Consider the following 20,106-nt stretch of genomic DNA (forward strand, 5'->3'; position numbering starts at 1 on the left):
ATTGCAGGCATGCGGTGCGGGCAGATTGTCTCGGCACGCGGGTGCCAGTCAATGTTTTAGACACCAAAAGAGAGTCAGCTTTGGTTATCTGGCAGAGCACAGCTGGTGATGGGTGAGCCACAAAGCTCCGAGTGCCTGGTGAGGATGCTGGCTCTGTCTGTGTGTGCAGATGGGGGTTCATTTGGGAAGGACTTTGGCTGCGCTGACCAAAGTTCATCAGTGTCTGTTGGTGGGAAGCACTTCTCCTTCACGTACCCCCAGCAGGTGCTCTTGACTTGGTGTTTCATGCCCAGCACTCACCTGTGTGCATGCAGGATGTGCCCTACCTCTCTTCTATGTATGTTAATAGACCAGAATCAATCCTTACTGTAATGAACATTGACGTGAGATAGTTCCTTCCTCAGGTAAGAGCATGGGGGTCACGGAAAGCCCTGTCTCTTTTATGAAGATCCTAAATGTAATTGCTGAGATCTGAAACAATTAGCATGCAGATGATTTTTGCATCCCCATCACTCATCTAGAGAATCTGTCCTTCCTGTAGCTGTCATTGACATCAGCAAAGCAGCCAAGAAAGCACATAAACTCGTGCTGCTGATGCAAAAACTGGAGCTGGTTCGTCTCTGCAGCCCAGCACTGCCTGTGCTCACATTTCCGACTGAGAAAATCAAAGTCTTAGTAAATAAAAGTAGGTAAAGAGCTCGTTACTTCTTATTTATTGAGTGTGAGAGGAGTCAGCTGAGTTGGTCTTCAGCTGGTCCAATACAATAGGGTTGATGAGAAAAAGTCAGGATCCACCCCTTCCCAGACCTCATTTAAGAGTTTTCAGTGCTGGTAAGAGTTTCTTGCTGGAGATCTCTGTGTACTTGGAGCCTTCTGTAGGTAAGCAGCTTTGTCACACTCCTGTTTTGGTGTAAATGGTGTTGGAATGGATGCAGAGCACTTGCAAGTAGGGTGAACGAGTCTTTTAAAAGACACATAAGTTTATTCCTCTTCATAAACGCAAGCTTAAGTTAATGAGAAACCCAGTGCTTTCATTTCAATGACAGAACGGCAGTAGATTGGCTACATGGGACTGAGTGAAATAAACTGCAAGTGTTATTCTGCTTCTTTCTAAGGGCTGGAATCCGTAGTGCTGCAATGAATCTGTGTTTTTTTCTATTTCAGAAGGAAGTGATCATGTCTGGTTATGGCTTCCAGTGTTTCAGACTGAGAACGTACCCGTTGTTCTCTATAGAATTTCTTATGCTGGAAGTTGTTGTGTCGTGTAGCAGAGAAAATTAATGAGGCTTTGGAAGGCCACGTCGAGTGGTGTTGTGTTACTGAGGTCTGTTTACTGAAATCTAATGTGTAATTGGTTGGGGGAAGAACAATATAAATCATGTTCAATCCCTTGCAGGAGGGTTTTCATGTGTAAGGCTTGCTGATTGGTTTGTCTTGTGGATGTAACATCAGTGTTTTCTGCTCTGGGATGTTTTAAGCAGACAGAAGTAGTATTGGACTCAGGAAACAGCACTATTTTTGTATTGAAGGAGTATCATGAAAAAAACCCAAAATCATACTAAAATATGGCCTGGCCTGCTCAATGTGCGTGTCCAAATGCTGTTCCTAGCCTTAAAAAGGAAGGAAAAATATAGCACACCTTTAAAAAGGTGTGTTGGTTGTGTGAAGGCTAAGCAATGCATCATTCATAAGCTTGGGGGGTCCTAAGTTAGAGGTATGATGATTTACCCATAGAATAGGACTGAATCCTGGTTTTTCTACCAGTTCTCCTTAATATGGATGTTCAAGGCTGTCCAACCAAAATTGCATTTAGATTACATTACATTACACAGTAAGTGGCAAATCATCGCCGCTTCCTTTGACATTCAGTGTAATAACATTAACCATGATGAATTTCCTTTTACTATTCACGTGGCCTCCATACATTATTTCAGCTGAATTCCATTGCAGCGCAGCATTAATTAATGTCTGTTGCTTATCGAGTCTTACCCATTTCTACCTTCCATCCCACTTCTTAATTCTTGAAGAACTGCAGGTAGAAATGCTGCATGGAATGTTACCAATGTTGGGTAGTCTCCATAGGACATGAGAAAGCAAACTGTTTTGATGCCTGTGGCTCTCCTCTCACTCAGACGGCTGTTTCTTCTGAAGTAAGCAACAAAGTGATGCTGATAGGGTATTTTCTTATGAAATCCTATATGACCTCCCAGGTTCAGCTGCACTATGCTGAGCCTCTGATCACTGCAGCCAAGAAGCTGTATCAGCCATTGGCTGATACAGAGCCTGTTCCCAACTCAGCTTTCAAACGAGTTTGCCCACACAGGTGTTGTGCAGAGAGCAGAGGAGCTCACATGAGGCTCTGAAATGAGCAGGAAGGCTCTCCCAGCCTGGTGGACCAGTGTTAGGTCCACAGCACGGATAGTGAGTTTCCTCCTCGCCGTTTAATATCGCACCAATCCAAGTTCTCCTTTCCACCTGTAAGGTCAGCAAGAAGCTCTGCTTTCTTCTTGTCAATGTTGAATACGGCTTAATTTACTGCTTTTAATTAGTTGGTGGGCCTCTGACCCTTCCTACCACCAGATGTCATCCTTCCAACAGGTAGGGATGCAGCTCTGGTTGCTGGAGTGCTGCTGCTCTGGGAATCCCAAGCCTGGACTTCCTTTTTCTGTTACATTGGGCAGCCTTCAGTGGCCTCCATCATCCTTAAGGCAGCAGCTGCCCTCCAGGAAGAGCCATTTTATCCCAACAACTGCTTTCCTGCAGGGCTTGAGAAGCTGGGACACAAAACAAGAGGATTTTCTGCCCAGAGAAACAATGGATTCCTTGCAGCAAGCAGAGTGCAGGAGTTAAGCCATGCAAATGGCTCTAATAAGCATAATTTAAACCCATGGTTTTCTTTTTATAGCACTTTCATACTCGGTGTTTTATATTCCAATTTTCCACCTTTTAGTCTTGCTTCTTTCTTTTTTTTTTGCTGCAAAACCCTATCTCAAATAGGAGGGCAATTACTAGGCAAGCATGTAGTTCTTTAATTGAAACACTTATAGGTGTACACTTAAAAACTATAAAGACTTTTTATGGAATAGCAATGCCTTAATAGGCTCTTGTGTATGTACATTGTAATCTAATTCTGTACTCTTTCAGCATTGCTGGGGGAAGCTGTTAATTTATGTCTACAATGAGCAATAAAGCAATAACAGTAATCTAAAGGTGCAATATCCCTTGTTTAGGGGGCATTTACGGTTATGTATTAAAACTATAAATACATCAAGATGCTGCAGGACTGATCTATATGAAATGAAAGATAGGATCTCCCCACTTTAAAATGTGCTGCTTTCAGCAGAAAAGCAGCCGCGTGCTGGTGGTTAATGTCAAATCCCAGCACTCAGCATGAATGGTCAGCAGAGGCCACCGCCAGCCTCTGGTGAGAATTTAACTCATCTTTTCCCCCCTGTAATTTAATTTGTTACTGTGTCTGCAGTGCAGAAAAGCGAGAGGTAATCTTGTTTGAGTAATTAGCCTGATCCCTGTGTGTTGGTAGCTACCAAAATTTGTTGAGAGTCCTTTCAGTGCTTTCGCTGCTGTTAACTCTGTTTGTTCCTTAGTGATTTCTATATGTTCTTATATTGTGTCAGTCCTGTCTAAAGTGTTTTTACCCCTCCATGCATTTTTGGGGTGAAAAGCCTCATGGAAAGGACTGAGCCTGGCAGGAGCACAGGGGAGCCCATGTCTGTAGGAGCTGCAGTGTTCCATTGCAGACTGGTTGCTGCACTCTGTGCAAATGGTTCTTTTTACACAAGCCATGGAAGGGTAATTACCTTGTATGAGAGCTGGTCTCTGGGTAGAGATGGTGACATACCTGATATCCAGGTGTTACGGCTGGGAAAAGGAATGGAAGGCAGAGCTGCTGCTATCAGGGCATCAAGAGCTCAGCCATGGTACAGAGAGTCCCAAACTCAAAGCAGTGGGAGAGGGGAGAGATGAACAGAAGCCCATTGTGTGTCATCCATCACGGGGCTAACAGGGATTTAATCTCGTTCAGCCCATTGAAAAGACACCGCTAACATTTCTCAAAGTCAATCATTCAATTTCTTTTGGAAACATCAGTCGTGGCTCGTTCAGCAATTAATCTGATCGATACTTTGAAGTGTACATGGTACCTCTTTTTCCCCTCCCAGAAGTGCATAGAGTACGTGCTTCCATTGGCTTCTATCAGCGTTCTGGAGCTCAAGTGGGTGCACGTGTCATTCAGACCTGGAAGCAGTACGTTCTGCTATGAGCTGTGCTCCACACACTGTCATTTTCATGTGCTGTAATGCAGATGTCCGTGGCCAGTTTCAGTCCTTCCTTGGAAGGCTGATTGCAGGAAGGTCTTCTGCTTCCATCCCAGACCGTGCTGCTCTGTTCCATCATTTCAGCAGCAACCAGCTGCTTGGCACAAGCCGTGCCAGCTCAGCATCTCTGTCTACACTTCCCTTGAGGAAACCATTCACCTTATCACCAAAGAGAAACAGGGGGGTGCGTGGGGGGGGGAAATTCCATCTGTTACAGCTCTGAGCTAGAAGCTTCATAATTGCATGGGCACACAGGCTGAATATCAAATCTTTTTTTTGTTTCAGGAATCACTTAGGGAGCATTCATTCTCCTTTTATTGTTGTTCCCTCCCTTGCAAGTGTCTGTATTTAATCTCCTTTGAGACACAATGCAAGGATTTCTGAGCAAATTTGTGGCTTAATGATGCCGGGGAGGTGTTTAGAACCACAAATGGATCCCGGAATATCTGCTGTTGTGTGAACCCATTGTGAGCTTTACTGGATGTGAAAATAAGGATTTTCTCAGGAATCGATCGGTTTTGTTTAAAATCTCACTTTACAGAAGGACCTTCAGAGAGTGAGTTATAAAACTCCTGTATGAAGTCTCATTCTATCAAGCCTTTCGATAGCGTGGGGTTTCTTATGCTGTCTTGGGCTTTGTGCTGTTCTTCAGGTATGGACCATCACCCCTATGGGGAATTCTGTTGTGAAAGACTTGAGTCCCATCTGAGCCCAGTTTTGCAGTGGGGTTTTTACCATTGCACGCTCATCTTCCTCTTTATTTTTATTTTTTCTTGTAGCAATTGAATGGAGAGCTGCAGCTTCAACAGAAAACTGCTGAGGTTCACAGACTCATCTTTTCTGGCCTCAAAGCGAGCTGGTCTCAGGTGATTAGGCCAAGACACCCATTAGTGTGAGCGAAGCAAATGTATTCGTGAGGGGCCCTGGGGGTCTCCATAGTGTCTTTGAAACCTGGAGGATGACTCGTCCCTGGGGATGCTGCTTGCTTTGTCTGAAGATACAAGTCATATTGCAGGGCTTGAAAAACGTGCCTGGCGGTGACAGACTTCTGGAGATCAATCTGATTAGCTTATCAAAGGGAAGATTAGAAAGCAACCTGATCGTGCTGTTTAAATATGTTCACAGAGAGAGCGCGCGAGGTACAAAGTAATATTTAATCTTGTGGAGAAAGGTATGACAGGAGCTGGGGTCTGCAGGCAGGAGCCACACCGAGCAGGGAAGCCAGATTGAGGAATGAAGTGGTTCAAATGCTTAATGAAGGCAAATGCAGGAGTGCATCATCCGTGTGCATCGTTGGGCCCTGCAGTCAGAGCTGCTCCTCCTGGGCACAGCAGGCAAGGAGCAGTTTTGTAGTAGCCCTTACAAAAGGGGTTGGGGCCAAGTGCCTTTTCTTTCTGCCCTGTGCTGCTGCCTTTTGTGTCTTCTGTGTTGTTCAGGCTGCAAATTGAATCCAGCGTTATTTGTTTTTGCTGCTGCCAAAAGGGAAGGGGGGAAAAAAAATCACAGGGTAAACAGTGGGATGTTTGCAACCTTCTTACATTAGGCAGATTGAATAAACTGCCTTGCAGCTGATTGTTTTCCTTCAGATCAGTCAGAGCTGCTGTATTTCTATTTATTTGATTTTATGTACATTTCTGGGGCTTTGGTTTTGTCGGAGTTGTTTTGCATTCCTGGCTTGTGGTAAGGGAGGGTGGTGAACAGCTCTGCAACTCCTTACTGTCCAAACAGAGCTTACAGAGCTCCAGCTCTTGGGTTAACCAAAGAGCAGCACTGATGAGCATTGCTTTTAATTACAAATCCCATTGAGCCCAATCTTTTCATCTCCTGACACTGCATTAAACTGCTGCATCCAGGGCTGGTTTGGGCACATGCAGCGTGGGGCTGCCATGTCTAGCTGCAGACGGGCACAGTCCCCATCTCCATATGGCTCAGTACTTTAAGACTCCATCTTGTGCCCACTGACAGCAAAAGCAAGCTCCTGTTAACTTCAGTGCTACAGGATCCTCGGTGGAGATCCCAAGTTGGATGAGGGTAGGCATTGCACACAGCCATCGTGGTGAGCAGTGCATGCACAGCAGCTTCCTCCCCAGTTCTGCAGCCACGAAGCACATGGGAGTCATGTGGCAGAGCTGATCAGAAAGGCCATTTAAAAACTGAGCTCTCTTCTTTTTTGTCGTGCTTTGCAAATGCAAACAGGTTGTGGTTCTCTCTTTGGAGGCGAGGGCACGCTAATTGCAAGAGCGCTTATTAATTACGCATGTTGCGCCCCGTTTGGTTGCCAAAAAAGTAATATTTTTGGATATTGTTAGCCAGAATATGACTTTAACTTGCTGTCACCATTATCTTGTGAGTGGTAGTGTTTTAATGAACATATGGCGCTGCGTTTGCTAATGCCAAACCCCATTCTCTTCAACGAGAGGAGCTGTTTTCCCATTAGGTGCTGTGGATGTTATTCACGTTGAGCTCCACACTGCTAAATATTTAAAGCTATGGGAGATAATGGTGGAGTCTGTACCTTCTTTGCATTCTTATGCAAGCTCCTTGAGACTGTCTGTGGATGCAAAGTGCTGCTGTGGACTTGGTTGGAAGGGTGATCATTGCTGAGCCCATTGCATGAGTCTGCCCTCAAATTCCATGTGTCTGCAATGCGTGCTTTGCTTATTTCCAACTCCATCCATTGACCTCTGGAGTGACTCGAAGCATCACTTTCATCTGAGCCGTCTTCAAGGATTGGACTGGTGGTGGTGGTGGTTTTTTTTTCCTTTCTTAACACATTGTTTTAAAGCTGATCTCATAATTGTATTGATTTGGGGGTTGTTGGGTTTTGGTGTTGTTTTTTTTTTAAGTTCTCTGCGTCAAAGCACTTCTTTAATCAAAAGTAAATTATGTGAAGGCCGTTAGGGGTCAGCCCGGCTGGCAAAACAAAAACTGCAATACATCATTTATTTGTAAATGTCAGTGAAATCTGCAGATCGATATCCCTCTCCATGCAGATGATATTTGTGATTCACTGTGAACCCAGCACCTCCTGCCCGCAGTGCTGCAGCCCCCCCCCCCTTTAACAGCACGGGGCTTTCAGAGGGCAGCAGGAGCAGGGCTGAGCGCTTGGCTATTTTCCCACTTAATGCTGATGTTTCTCATGCATGTGCATGTCGAAGCCCACTGTCAGTTAGGGTGGTTGCTGCTGCTCCCCTGTGTCGTACAGCTTTGGACCCTCAGGCTGTATGGGCTCCCACCGTGGGTCCAGCTGAAGCTGGCAGCTATGCAGGCAGGTGAGGTTTTTGCCTCTGAACTCCACCTAGTGGCAAAACACTCGAGGTCTGGTGGTGGTGGTGGGTCTGGGTCAGAGCTGATCTCCCCCCATGCCAGGTCATGCAGCTCTTCTGTCAACTGGAAGCTTGACCTTCTGGGCTCTGAGTTGCTCCTAAGAGCATCGCGTTGACAAGGCAGGCACTGTGCAAAGGGCTGAAGCAGGTACTGCTGTCATGAAGGTGGATGTGCAATACATGTGCTCCTGTGGCCTTGGGTAGTGTTCACCCCATGGCAGAGCCAGGCTGCCCATCCACACTGTGAGTATCTGCTCATCAACCAGGGATTGTATTGGCCTCTGTGGTCCCCGTGTGATCCTGGTGCTGTTATAGGAAATGAAGGAGGATATAACAGCCAGATAGGATCTGAGCACGGGTTTCTCTCTTAAATATTCAGAAGAATTTTTATGAGGGATTGAAGTTGAGATGTTGCTGATGTGTTGTGTATAAAAAAATAACCATGCTCCATTCTGCTGTGCTGAGGTTATTGCCCACGGTCTCTGGGCTTACACTGTGGCCATGGGTGCACCCAGCCCTTTGGAGCTGCTTTGCGTGTCTGCCTACCAGTAATGCACACCTGAAGCAGGTTGCTGTGATTGGAGTGGCCATATAGCAAACTCCTGGGTTCCTTCTGGAAGAAGCTGTTGTGAATGGATTGCTTGCTGAGTTGCTTTGAGTTTCTGCCTGGCACTGCAGGTTTGCAGGCTGAGCTCCGTCCTTTCCAGCAGGCACATTGGTGAAGGTTGCTGAGAAGTCATTACAAAGCAATGCTTTCCTTTGATTTTTGCACTGGGTCTGGGCAAAGAGCTGGGCTGTAAAGTCTTCAGCCAGGTCCTGGAGCGGAGCAGCTCAGGCTGAGCCTTGCTGCTGGCAGGAGGGTGTGGAAACAGGGGGGTGCCTTCCTGCACATTGCAACAGGAGCAAAGGCTTTTTTTGCAGCCCAGAGGGAGGGAATCATTGCAGACATCCCCGCTGCCTGGCTGAGAAAGGAGGATGCTGAGTGGGAAGTTACCTGCTTTAAAAAGCATTGACCTCAGGGCTCAAAATGTCATTGAGAAAAGGCAGGTAAGGAAGTTACCAAAGCAAGACCGTGGGTTAAAGCTGCCTGCTTCAGTAATTCATCAGGAGCTGCCAGTGAGGCTCTGTGTGACAAAAGAAGGAAGGAGTGTTGTCCAAGGGATGAAATAACAGAGGCTGGGCTGCGTGGTGCATTGGGGATGTGAGCTCTTGTGGGTCCGAGTGGCTGAGTCAAAGCACAGGAAGGTCCCATGGGTTGGAGATGGGCTGTGCACTCCTATGGCCACATTCAGTAATTACAGGTGTTGGTTAATGAAAGCAGACTCAGAGCAGCCGGTCAAATTAAGAGAGGAAAATGGTGCAGAGAGGGAGAAGGTGCTTTCCTGGTGCTGTCCTATGTCAGCCCATGCTGTTTCATCTTCCCAGTGCACTCTTGGTGTAAAGGGATAACAGCCTTTGCAGCACGGTGGTGCCCAGGGCTCTGTGTTGTAGTGATGCTGTGTGGGATGTAGGACACTACAGAGTGGTGATGTGGCACCACCAAAGGCTGAGGGGGGGGGGGGGGGGGGGGGTTGGCCAGAAAGCAGCTTGCTTTGCAGGGCTTAAAGAATGAGTATCAACAGAATAACCTGTCAGGATGGGTGAGAATCACGTGTGGGTATTTGAGATGGGGGAAAAGAGAAAGATTGGTTTCGAGCTGCAGCTGCAAATCTTGTGGCTCTGATGTAAAAAGTCATGCAGGTTAAGGTAAAAAAAAACCAACAACTTCTCCAAGGCTTTTCCCTGCCTTTCTGAACTAGGAAAAGCAAAAAGAAATGGGGTTAGAAGCCTGAAGCTGTGATTCAGCTCGGGATGAAGCATCAAAAGCTCCCTATGAAGTTATCATTTAAAAATTATATATAAAGATTTGAGAACAGCTTGGCCTGGAACAGCGTTTCAGGCATGGGTAGCTGTTAAAAATAAGCGAATTCAGAAGAGGCGCATTTAAATAAAAATAATGCATAGACATAATGGCAGAGATAATAGTTTTGAATGGGGAATTCTAATGACTTCGAGGGCATTTTACAGGGCAATTAATACACATGAAAATGCCGCTCTATTCAGCTGATGGAAAGAAAGGGAAATAAAATAAAACAGGCGGGGAGAGAAAGGGAGACGGTGGTGACTGGCGAAAATAGGGTTTGATTTTTTTCCCTTTTCAATAGGATCACTGCTTACAAACATAATAAGAGGAAAAATAAGCATGTCAGGTTCTATAATGCGGCTTGTAAAACCCGGAATGATTAGTTTGTAAAGAGGGGCAATTAGGCTCCTTTTGCATATGCATGTGACTTCTGGATGGAGCGGGGCTTTCTCTGCTTCCCCCCCCCCCCTCCTTTTTATCAAGCACCTAAAAATAACAGAGCCCCGTTGCTCCATCAGCAGAGCTGTGGTAGTTGGGATCTCCCTTTAGCATCTGCTTTTTGTTGGCAGGTGGCACTGCTGCGGGTGGGGGCAGTGGGTGGCAATGGGACCAACCCCCATCCTCCCTGTGTCAGCAAGCAGCCCTTCCTGGTCCTGAGCTGCTCTCTTCAAACATATAAATAAATATTACATATGCTAACAGATGGTTCATTAGCCAGTTGTTATGGCAATCAGCATTTCAGCCAATTAAAATCCTTTCTCGTGGCTTTAAAAGTGTCAGTGATGGGAATGGTGAAATGGCCGAAGGAACAAACCATGGCACGGGGTTAAAGACAAAAGGGGTTTTCTGCTGGGTGAAGGATGAGAGCAAATGCAGTGAGATTTGTGAACCTCTTTGCAACTTACCAGGACATCCTTAGTGTGAATTCAGGCTCTGCAGGCAATGTTGGTACCTCTGAATGCCAAAGGGGGGTGAGAACCCAGAGCTGCTCAGCTGGGTGGGTACGCAGTGATGTGCATGGATCCATGCAGGTTAAGCAGGAGATAAACCTCTGTTCACAGCAGGACACAGGGCTGTTATCCCTCTCTGTGCTGCTTTCAGGTGGCTCCTATTTGCCAGCAAAGAGCAGGATTGGGATTTGATGAGTCATGGGCTGCCTGGGGCTGGTTCTCCTCTTTTGCTCCACTATTGTGGCCATTTAGAGGAGTGAAAAATAGCTCCTGCAGACAATCAGAGCAGATTATTTTAATGAGAGCTCAAAAATGAGGAAACCAATGGCTCAAACTGAGCCTTTAAACGTTTCTACACACGTCTGCGTGGAGCTGAGCAATGCTTAAATCAGCAGGTCTGCAGCACGAGGCGGCTGCTGTCAGGGGTTGAGCTTCCAGCCCTTTTCCAGCAGCTAAACTGAACATCCCGAGTGAAGCTGCGTGTTCTCAGCAGCTCAATTTTCTGCCTGTAATCGTCTTTTATCTGCTGGAGTCGTCAGTGCCCGGCTTGCATCTGCTCCTGATTCCCTCAATGTACACATCAGAGAGGGAAACAATCACTTTTCCCATATGTGCTTGTGCGGGCAATAGGTAGAATGCAGCTAATAACCCTTCAAAGCTCCTTTGCTTCTCTCTAGATTGTCCCCACTTTTCTGGTGGGTGTTATGTGCCTATTAGTCCTCCTTTTTTTTCTTTCCTTTTCTTCCTTCTGTGCTGGTGATCCTTTATGTACTTGCAGTTGCTCTGGACCAAGAGTGGGTCAGAGCTGCAGGAGAGGCTGTTGTGTTTGCAGGTTGTTTCCTTCAATAGAGAAAGAGGGTCGGCCTCTGCAGCCCATGCACAGTGCAGCACTTGGGCACAGGGCTCTGTGCTTTGCAGCTTCTGTTCAGGCTCTGAACATCTCCAGTTTTCCCCTATTTTCTCTCTTTTCTGACAGTTAGTTACACAGCAAGCAATGCGGATGTGTCCTACACTGCTTTTTCTTCCAGCACAGCCACATAGAACCATAGAATATCCCAAATTGGAAGAGGCCCATTAGGATCATAGAATCCAACTCCTGATTCTGTGCCCAGTAGAGGTTACATCTGGTTTCTACCCTTACAGCTCCAAAAGTTCAGGTTTATAAGGTGGGTTCCTATGGAGGGATGTGTGGCTCATTTCAGACCTTCAGTCTGGAAATGGAAGGGTTGCTCTGACGTAGCACTTTGTCTTTGCCACGTTATCCAGAGTGCTCCGTGCCACCCAGAAATACATTTTTCCCCCCTCACTTTTATTTCAAGCGTCCCTCACAGTTTCTGATGACAGTTCCAAAAGCTTCAGAGCTTCTTCTAGATCGGCAGGAAAATACCACGGGTACTTGTTTAAACATCAGAAAGGTATTAGCTCAATTTCTCACTTCAGTGCTACCAGGAGTGTTTAGGCCCATTGGGCATGAATTTAATTTTCTACAGGCTGCAGAGAGGAGGAAAAAAATCAGCCTCCTGATCTTAGCATGAGCTCCTTCTCATCCCCTTCCCAAAGCTCTGAGTGGTGCTGAGGTTGGAGCTGATGCCCTGTGCTGTGTTGGAGGAACAACTGGAGGCATCAGTGCTGGCAAAGGTATCTCAGTGGGGTTAGCAGAGCAAAACAGCCAAGTAGTGCCATGCAGGGAATGGCAGACAAAACCCTGAGTACTTCACAGCGTTAAGTCAGGAGTAAAAGCAGGCTTTCAGTTTTTAATAGCTTTAAGGAGGTGTTAATAGCAGGCAGAGTGTTTTTAAAGGCAGTTTGTTGGCTTGGTTGGGTTGTCTCAGCTCTTGGTGCAGGAATGGAGTGAGGCTCTGAGGGTGTCAGGACATCACCCGGCTTTTTCCAAGGGTATGGGAATGTCAATAGTCCTTGTCACACATAGGGGAAAAATTGCCTTTTAATGGTCAATAGTAATAACCAGTCTGTTTAAACTTTCATGACTGAGGTATATACAATCTATGGCCTATGAATTATGCACATCCCTCTGGAGGCAGGGAGGTGGCTGTGGTCCCCAGCCCAATTTCTTCCTTCCCAGCTCCACCCCATGGTAGGGATGTGCCCACCATGATGCCAGCAGGACCTGGTGAGAGCAGCACCTCTGCTGGGACACGATACAGGCAGTAAGTGTCATAAAAACATCCATTTCATTGCATTTTGTCAACAATATCCCCATCACCTCCTTTCTGCTTCTTTGTCGCCTGCAGAGTGCGGCCATAAAAGGGCCGTATATTTTGGAGAGCATTTCCAGCTGTGACTGTGGATGCCCAAACATCTCTTAACAGAAATGCGCTCTGGGGTGACTTAAAGCCCAGATTTAGAAGCTGTGCTGAGGTTCAGATAAGCCTCAAGAGAGCATCTAGAAATTACAGATTCCTTTCTGTCCCCTTGCCCAGGCTTTGGGTCCTTTGAAGTGTGCCCAGGGCTGCTGGGCAAGAGATCAGCTGGGCTGAGATCAGAGCCACAAGGAGGAGTTCTGAGTGATGAACAGAGCAGTGCATGTTCATAGAAACAGGGGGGGAAAAAATAGCCAACACTTGTGGCAAAGCTTGTATAGGGTTTCACAGGTGTGGTTTGCAATGCCTTGTGTTGTAGGAGAACCTGATTGAGGTGTGGGTGGAAGAGGGTCTTGATGGGAGTGAATGATTTAAAAGGAAAGCTGGAAGGAAGAAGACCCAAGTGTAAAAAAAGAGATCAGAGAAAGCAGAAGGAATGGGCTTTCCTCAATCCAAACCCACAATCCGGAGCTTTGGGGAGGTGTGTTGCTGCTCCCTTGGCTGAGATTCTGCCCCGATGCAGCTCCTCTATGGCTGCACCAGGTTCAAACCTTCCCCTTTCCTCCCCACCTCTGCTTTCTTCCCCACCTCTGCTGTCTCAGCCGCTTCCCCCATGCAGGAAGGTGCTTGCAGGAAGCTGGGAGGGCAGAAAGTCCTTATGGGGCCGTAACTTTTGTCTGTTAAAAGTAGGGCGCTTTCAACGTGGATCCACGTAGTTCATAAAGCGAGCTCCCAAACTATCATTTCATCTCTCTGCCAAATCATAATCCTCTTCCAGCTCCCTGGGGTTCTGCTGGAGGCATTTGACTTTCTTTCCCCCCCCCCCCCCCCCCCCCCTCTGTCCCTTTCTTTTAAAACCCATTTCATTATCAAATGGCGTTAGGGGAACTGATCTGTAATGAGGAAGCTGGCAGAAGTCCCGGAGCGATCAGAAGGGGCTGAGATTCACTGAGGTTAAGCTACTGCTCAGAAAAAAAAAGAAACCCATAAAAAATGGAAGTAATTAAAATTAATTAAAAGTCATTAAACAAACCTTTGTTCTCGCCTACGTCACGTGCTGCTGAGTGGAGTGCAGGGTCTGCCTCTGCTGGGGGCTGTGATGTAATGGTTCCATCCTGGTCACCACGACTGCTCATAGGGTTGGTCAGAGTGATGGTTGTGTGGTCACAGAGCTCTTCTCTGTCCCTTCTGATGCTGCCCAGCTTCCCTCATTGACTGCAGGGCAGTGGTTTGCTCTGTCTGAGCCCTTCTCTGTAGCTGCAAAAGGGGCTATTTGTGCTTTCCTCTGAATGTTATGAGCATCTTTGGTCCTGAATGTGTAAGTCTTGCTCTCACTTGGGATCTCTGGGCACTCAAGCACTACTAGCACTGAGATTTCTCATACTAAGCCATGCTGCTCGTTCAGAGATGCTCCTTGCATTTGCTTGAGCAATTCTGTCTCATTTTGCTCTATAGAGGAGACAGGACTGTGCTGAGGACATCCCAACCTGCACGCAGGGCTGCTTAACACTTCATTGCAACATCAGGAACAGCCAGGTCTCTTCCACTGCTGCTTCCCATATCCTGCCTGTGCATGGAGCCAGGCGGGCGATTGGGGCCCAATTGAACAGCAGTGGTGGTTCCAGCTGTGGAGAGGCCATCACCCAGTTTCCATAGTGACCGAATTATCTCTTTTGTTCCAGGTCAGGAGGTTAAAATCATTGATGAAGACACTCCGGCGGTTGGTTGTGCATCTCATCTCTCCTCATTGTCTGCTCCCAGCCCTGTTGAGAACAACGAGAATTAAGGTACCCCCCTCAAACGTATCTAATTGCAAAGGTAGTTGGGTGCTGTCAGTGTCTCCTCCCAGTTACAGGCAACAACTGGTCCTTGTTGTAAATGTGCTTCTGGTTTTGTTGCTTCCTTAGAAGACAAGTGAAGGGCTTTGGGGTCTTTTTCCTGCCCAAGTGTGGTTTAATAAAGGAGGCACAGAGGGTAGATGGATGTGTTTTTGCAGTTAAACTCTATCGATGCCTCCTCACAGGTAGGGAAAGTGAAACAAGAAAACAAATAACTCTGTGATAGATTCACGCTATCTGCATTTAAAAGTACCACTACAGAAAGCACAATAACATTTCATAACTCTCTCACTGCATAAAGCCACGCTGGGCAATGCTGCTGTAAATTATTGCATCCTGCTGCTACGTTTCAGACTCCTTGTTTTTCTGGACTTGGTATCTCTGGGCCTTCTCATATCGCAGCAGTCTGGGATTCACTGCATGCAGCAAGGCAGGCTAGAGCCCATATTCAGCTCTCAAAATATTAGTTCAGTCCTCAAAGCAATATTTGATTTATGGGACGCTAAAAGAATATAAATAATTTCTTCTTGTTTTCACTGGATTAGTTGCCAGATGCAAAGCTAGAAATAAGGGATAAAAGGTCTGTGCTTGCTGTCGGGCATAGAAATGCTTTAATGATTTATTAATGCCAAACATCTTTATTTTTCATACGGTCCATACTTTCTAGACGTGTCTCTTTATTTTGGTGCACAGCCAAAGGTCAATCTTTGTGAAGCAGGCAGGAGGGTGTTTAAAGGTGCCCAGGAACCTCAAAGCACTCTTTAGATGTGCGGCCCGTAGCTTGCTCCTCTCCTGCCTGCAAAGTTGGCTGTGGGGTTTTGAGGCTGAGCTGATGTGATGTCGGTGCAGAAGGAGCTGTAGTGCAGTGCTGGATGTGCAGGGAAGAAGGCACATATTCACACTGAACTTACTGCCATGTGTGACCTATGTGCAATGGAAGTTATGCTCAAAAGGGAAAGAACATCCCAACCCAATCTCTCCTGCGTCTCGACTGCCTAAGCTCCAGAAGTGGGTATTAAATCGCAGCTAAGACACTGAAATGCTCTTAGTTCAGCTCAGAAAAGCTTCTTTGCTCGTAGTCAGGGATTTATATCCCCTGGTTCTGGGGAGTGGTGAAGCAGTCTGTTGTGGGGCAGAGGGGGCTGCCCTGTGGTCTCAGCAATTGGTGCTTCCTATGGGGGTCTGGTGTCTTCTCTGAGCGTGGCACATCACTATGGGCAGCATTCCTTCTTTGGGATGTAATTCAGTTAAAGTTCCCCAGGTCAGGAAATAGGCAGAAAACATGATTAGCTTACGGTGAGCTTAGCATGTAAGTGCATGTACAATAGGAGCCTGTGTCCAGCTGCGTTCCTGGCTTTAGGACTCAGCCTTTGGACTTGGTGCTGCAACTGGAGATGAGGGTCTCTCACTCATAAAGACATACAAAAGTTCTTGTCCTTTATTGAGTGCAGCAAAGGAAACTGAGGGAGGGGGGAGCTCTAGAAGCAGGCAGAGCTGCCATCTGTCTGTGGCTGAGATGCACGTCCAAGGAAAGAGATGCTTTTTAGGACTGTATTTGCAAAACATTCAGTGTGTGGAAGAGTTCTGATGCAGAACAGCTCTGTCTGACAGCACAGCTAAAAACCTACTGAGGAGGGAGTGCCTGTGTATGCTGCTAGGAAGGGCTGTATTCAGATGGGGAAGTCAGTCTTTGTCAAGGCAAAACTCCTCCTTGAAGTCAGGAGGTTTGGAGCAGTGTTATAGACTTTGTTTTCTAGACTAAAAATGTCTTTGCCTATAAAGTGTGAGGTCGTTTAATGGGGGTTGTCGGCTAAATAATTCCATATCATCAAGCCAAATGCTGATTTCTAAGGGAAAAAAAAAAACATACACAGCAGCTTAAAGTCCCAGATACAGTGACCCACAAAATTGCTTATGAATGTGCTATTAGTTTGAGCTAAAAGTTAATAGAGAAGCTGACTGGCCTTGGGGGACTCATAATAGGATATGAAGCCCTTCTGCTTTAGGGCAGCGTTTCAAAATTGGTCCGAATCCGCAGCGGGTTGGAAGGGGCTTCTTGTGGTGGTTATTTGTTGGTCTGAGTGAGATAATGGATAGATGAGCTGCAGCCTCATTCCGAGTGAAGCCTGGATCCGGAATTATCACGTTGATTATGGAAATGCTCAGAGGCCACGGAGGGTGTCTGGGTGTGTAATTCCTGTACGAGCCTGTAGCCTGGAGCATACACAAATCAGATATACAGAAGTGTGATGCTGTGTTACAACCAAACCTGGACGTGGGCTCTCACCACCCCCCTCACCCCCATCTCCCCTCTCAGTCTGTGTTTCTGCCATATTTATCCTTATCATTTATCCCTTTTGGTTGGAGCTGTGCAGCTGCCCTCATTCCCAGCCCTTTCCAGGACCTCAGCACAGACACACGTGTTTTGTGCATGAGTGTCTCCATAAGCATTTTCCCCCATTCCCCTCTTCCAAAAGGAGCACTGTGCTTTGCTGAGGAGGATTTATGGGCGGTGCATCCAATGGGGGGGGGGGTCAGGAGTTAATTTCCTGCATGTACATTTCAAATTGTCCTGCAGATTCACACATTGACTTTTTAACGGGAGAATAAAAACCCTTCAAGGAGAAGCAGAGCTCGGTGGGTTTGGTGTATGCGCTGTGCTCCTCCTTCCTGCAGTAATTTATCAATAATTCCATTGCTCAGAGGGTTTTGGAGTATTGGCTGTGGAGCTTTAGCACAAGCAGAGAGGGGAGAAAAAAAGAAGGATTAGATTAGAGGATTAGACATTAGACATTTATATGAATATGAATAGTCTTTGCAGCTACATCAGCTAGGAGAAAATTACATGGAGCTGATAATCTTCATGCTTCAGGGTGTAAGCTGGTGGTGAGAGCCGGCTACGTTGTTTGTTGGGAGCCATTTATTTGAGGAATTCAGCCCTTTTCTGTTTGCGGGTGGATCGTGATTTTTATTAAGGCACTCTTTATTCGGGTCTGTCTGGCAGCACTTGTATGGCCAGGGCTGAGCTGGGAATGGTTTAACACATTGAGCAGTCAGTCATTGCAAACACTCAAGGCTGGGTTGGATGGAGCTGTAAGCAACCTGGGCAAGAGGGAGCCAACCCTGCCTACAGCAGAGACTTGGAACTGGATGAACTTAAATGTCCCCTCCAACCCGAAGCATTCCATGCCTTCCAAGCTAGGATCGAGTCTTCAGGACTGGAGGTGAAAAGACAACCATCCTGTTGGTAGCAGCAATCTGTACCCATTAAGCATCGTTCCTATGCATATATGAGGATATTCTCCTCTTGGTACCTTTCTGACCTGCTGACACAGGAAGGATGGGAGCAAAGAAGGGAGAGATCGATACATATTAAAAGCAAATTAAAATAAATTAATCCCTCATTGTTGGGAAATATCTCCAAGCAGGTTTGGTTCACAATCTAAACACCACGGTGGCTTTTTCCTTTCCTCGCCTGCTTTTAAAGGATGCTCTCTGACTGAATCCATGGGGATGGTGAAGTCAAGTCAATGCGCTCTGCATGCTGAAATACTAAACTAAGTGAGGACAGGACTGGCGCCGTGCGTGGAGTTTGGTGGCATGTCAGACATTTCAAAACACGAGGAAAGCAAAACTGCTCAAGGCAACTCCTGGAATAAACCCACAGGGACCCAATGAGAAACCGCCACCAAATGAAAGCGTTACAGGAAAACAGATGGGGAATAAGAGAGGAACATCAGAAAAATCAAATGACGTGTTTAAAAGGGCAAAACATCAATATCACCCAGAGAATTGAGAAAATGTTTCATTTTAAAGGATGCTGTAAAGCAAAGGAATCATGAAATGCATCATGACTACAAAGAGGAAAGGATGCATCTACTGTTATAGATGGTTCCAGCATCTAAGAAATTGGATTGCCTTTTCAGCAGCGTCTGTGTTATTCTGTTTATACATACACACACCAAACATGAAGATTAATGGCTTTTTCCCCTTTTCTGAGCCTTTACCCCTTAAAAATACTGTCTCCATGCATGTATTGAAATTATCCTTGTGATGTAAGAATTAATCACTAATTACATCAATAATTGATTATCAAAAGCACTCATAGACCACTTTGATGGACATAGCTCAGATTATAGCAGAAGAATCATCCAACAAAAGTCTCCATTCAATCCTTGACTTTTTACCATAATCCTCCTGCGTTGCTCAGAACAGAACAATAGTGTAATCAGGGAGAAGTTGTGTTAAGGACCCACACTTTTTCCTCGCCTCTCACCCATTCAATGGCTCCATCTTTTCTTGATGAGTTCCATTTGTTTTCAAAGAGTTGATGGAAACGTAGATATAATTTTGGAATAATCGCGTGAAATCCATTGGTCACGGAGTAATAAGAAAGAAAGTACAGAGGGGACCTGAAAGCAAAGCACTGGAAACCCGCAGCCTGATGGCAGAGTGCAAAAAGCATAAGGCCTTTGCTGCTGCCCAGCCTGCCCAGGTCTCACAGTAGCCAGAGGAGAGCTTTCTCGATGCATAATAGACAAGATGCAGAACTGGTTTTAAAACAAACTATTACCATGAAAGTGTTTCACTTTACCTCAGGATAAAGGCTGCTTTTCACATCCCTCCTGAGCGGCTGCAGAGCAGAGCTGAGAATCCCAGCCAATAATTCATAAAGAATGCATTAAAAGAGATCTGTACCTGCAGCTCTCATAAACACCTGTGTCAGATGCCCAGCGTTACCTTGCAGCCATCCATCATGCATTGAATCACAGATGAGCAATCATTGACCAACTGGTGCTCCCGCATCTGAGAGCGGCACTGAAATCCTGTTCGCTTCTGAATTATTAAAATATGGAAAGTCCTAAATTGATTTACAAATGGGACGAGCTGTAAATCTCCACATACATGTGTGCATCTCCCGTTCAGGTTAAGATCGCATGGCAAAGAAACGGGAGCACTTGAAATAAGATAATGAGGAATAGATTAGCGCCAGCAGGGCGAGTCTGGCACCCAAAGATGGGTCAATACAAATGTACAATAACTGAAGGAAACGATGGCTTGTTTGCTTACAGGAACATGATAAACTCCACGTACCCCTTCCAAATTTCCCTTCCTACATGTGTTCACATCCCCATCTACCCTGTAGACTTGGGAGTTTGGAAAGGAAAAGGGCACAGATTGAGCGGCAGGGGCACAGCGTCTTGGCTCAAGGCAGCAGCACCTCATGCTGCAAGGATCCATTTCCAGCTCCCAGCCACAGCAGCCTCTCTATCTGCACACGCCTGACTGATATCCCGCATTATAGTGCTAAGAATTAATTTCAGAAGTACAATTCAGACACATAAGCCGTGCTGCTTGTTTTCAGATGCCATCATTTAGAGAAATGTTCAAGGGAATTGTAAAACAGGATTCACTTTATGATGTGGATGAAGTT

At 46.2% G+C, this 20,106-nt stretch overlaps 1 long non-coding RNA gene across 2 annotated transcripts; it reads left to right on the top strand.

Annotated features, from left to right (window-relative positions):
* Positions 1–807: 807 nt before the first annotated feature.
* On the top strand, positions 808–18,671 carry LOC140262095 (uncharacterized). 2 transcript variants are annotated; one of them, XR_011905809.1, is made up of 3 exons: positions 808–879; positions 14,517–14,621; positions 18,160–18,671. It is a non-coding gene; the product is annotated as an uncharacterized lncRNA (long non-coding RNA). The 2 variants fall into 2 exon arrangements; XR_011905810.1 differs by lacking the exon at positions 18,160–18,671 and adding an exon at positions 17,677–18,148.
* Positions 18,672–20,106: the final 1,435 nt, after the last annotated feature.

The sequence above is a fragment of the Excalfactoria chinensis genome, chromosome 23 (assembly GCF_039878825.1).
Source record: "Excalfactoria chinensis isolate bCotChi1 chromosome 23, bCotChi1.hap2, whole genome shotgun sequence".
In the NCBI taxonomy this organism is placed as follows: Eukaryota; Metazoa; Chordata; class Aves; order Galliformes; family Phasianidae; genus Excalfactoria; species Excalfactoria chinensis.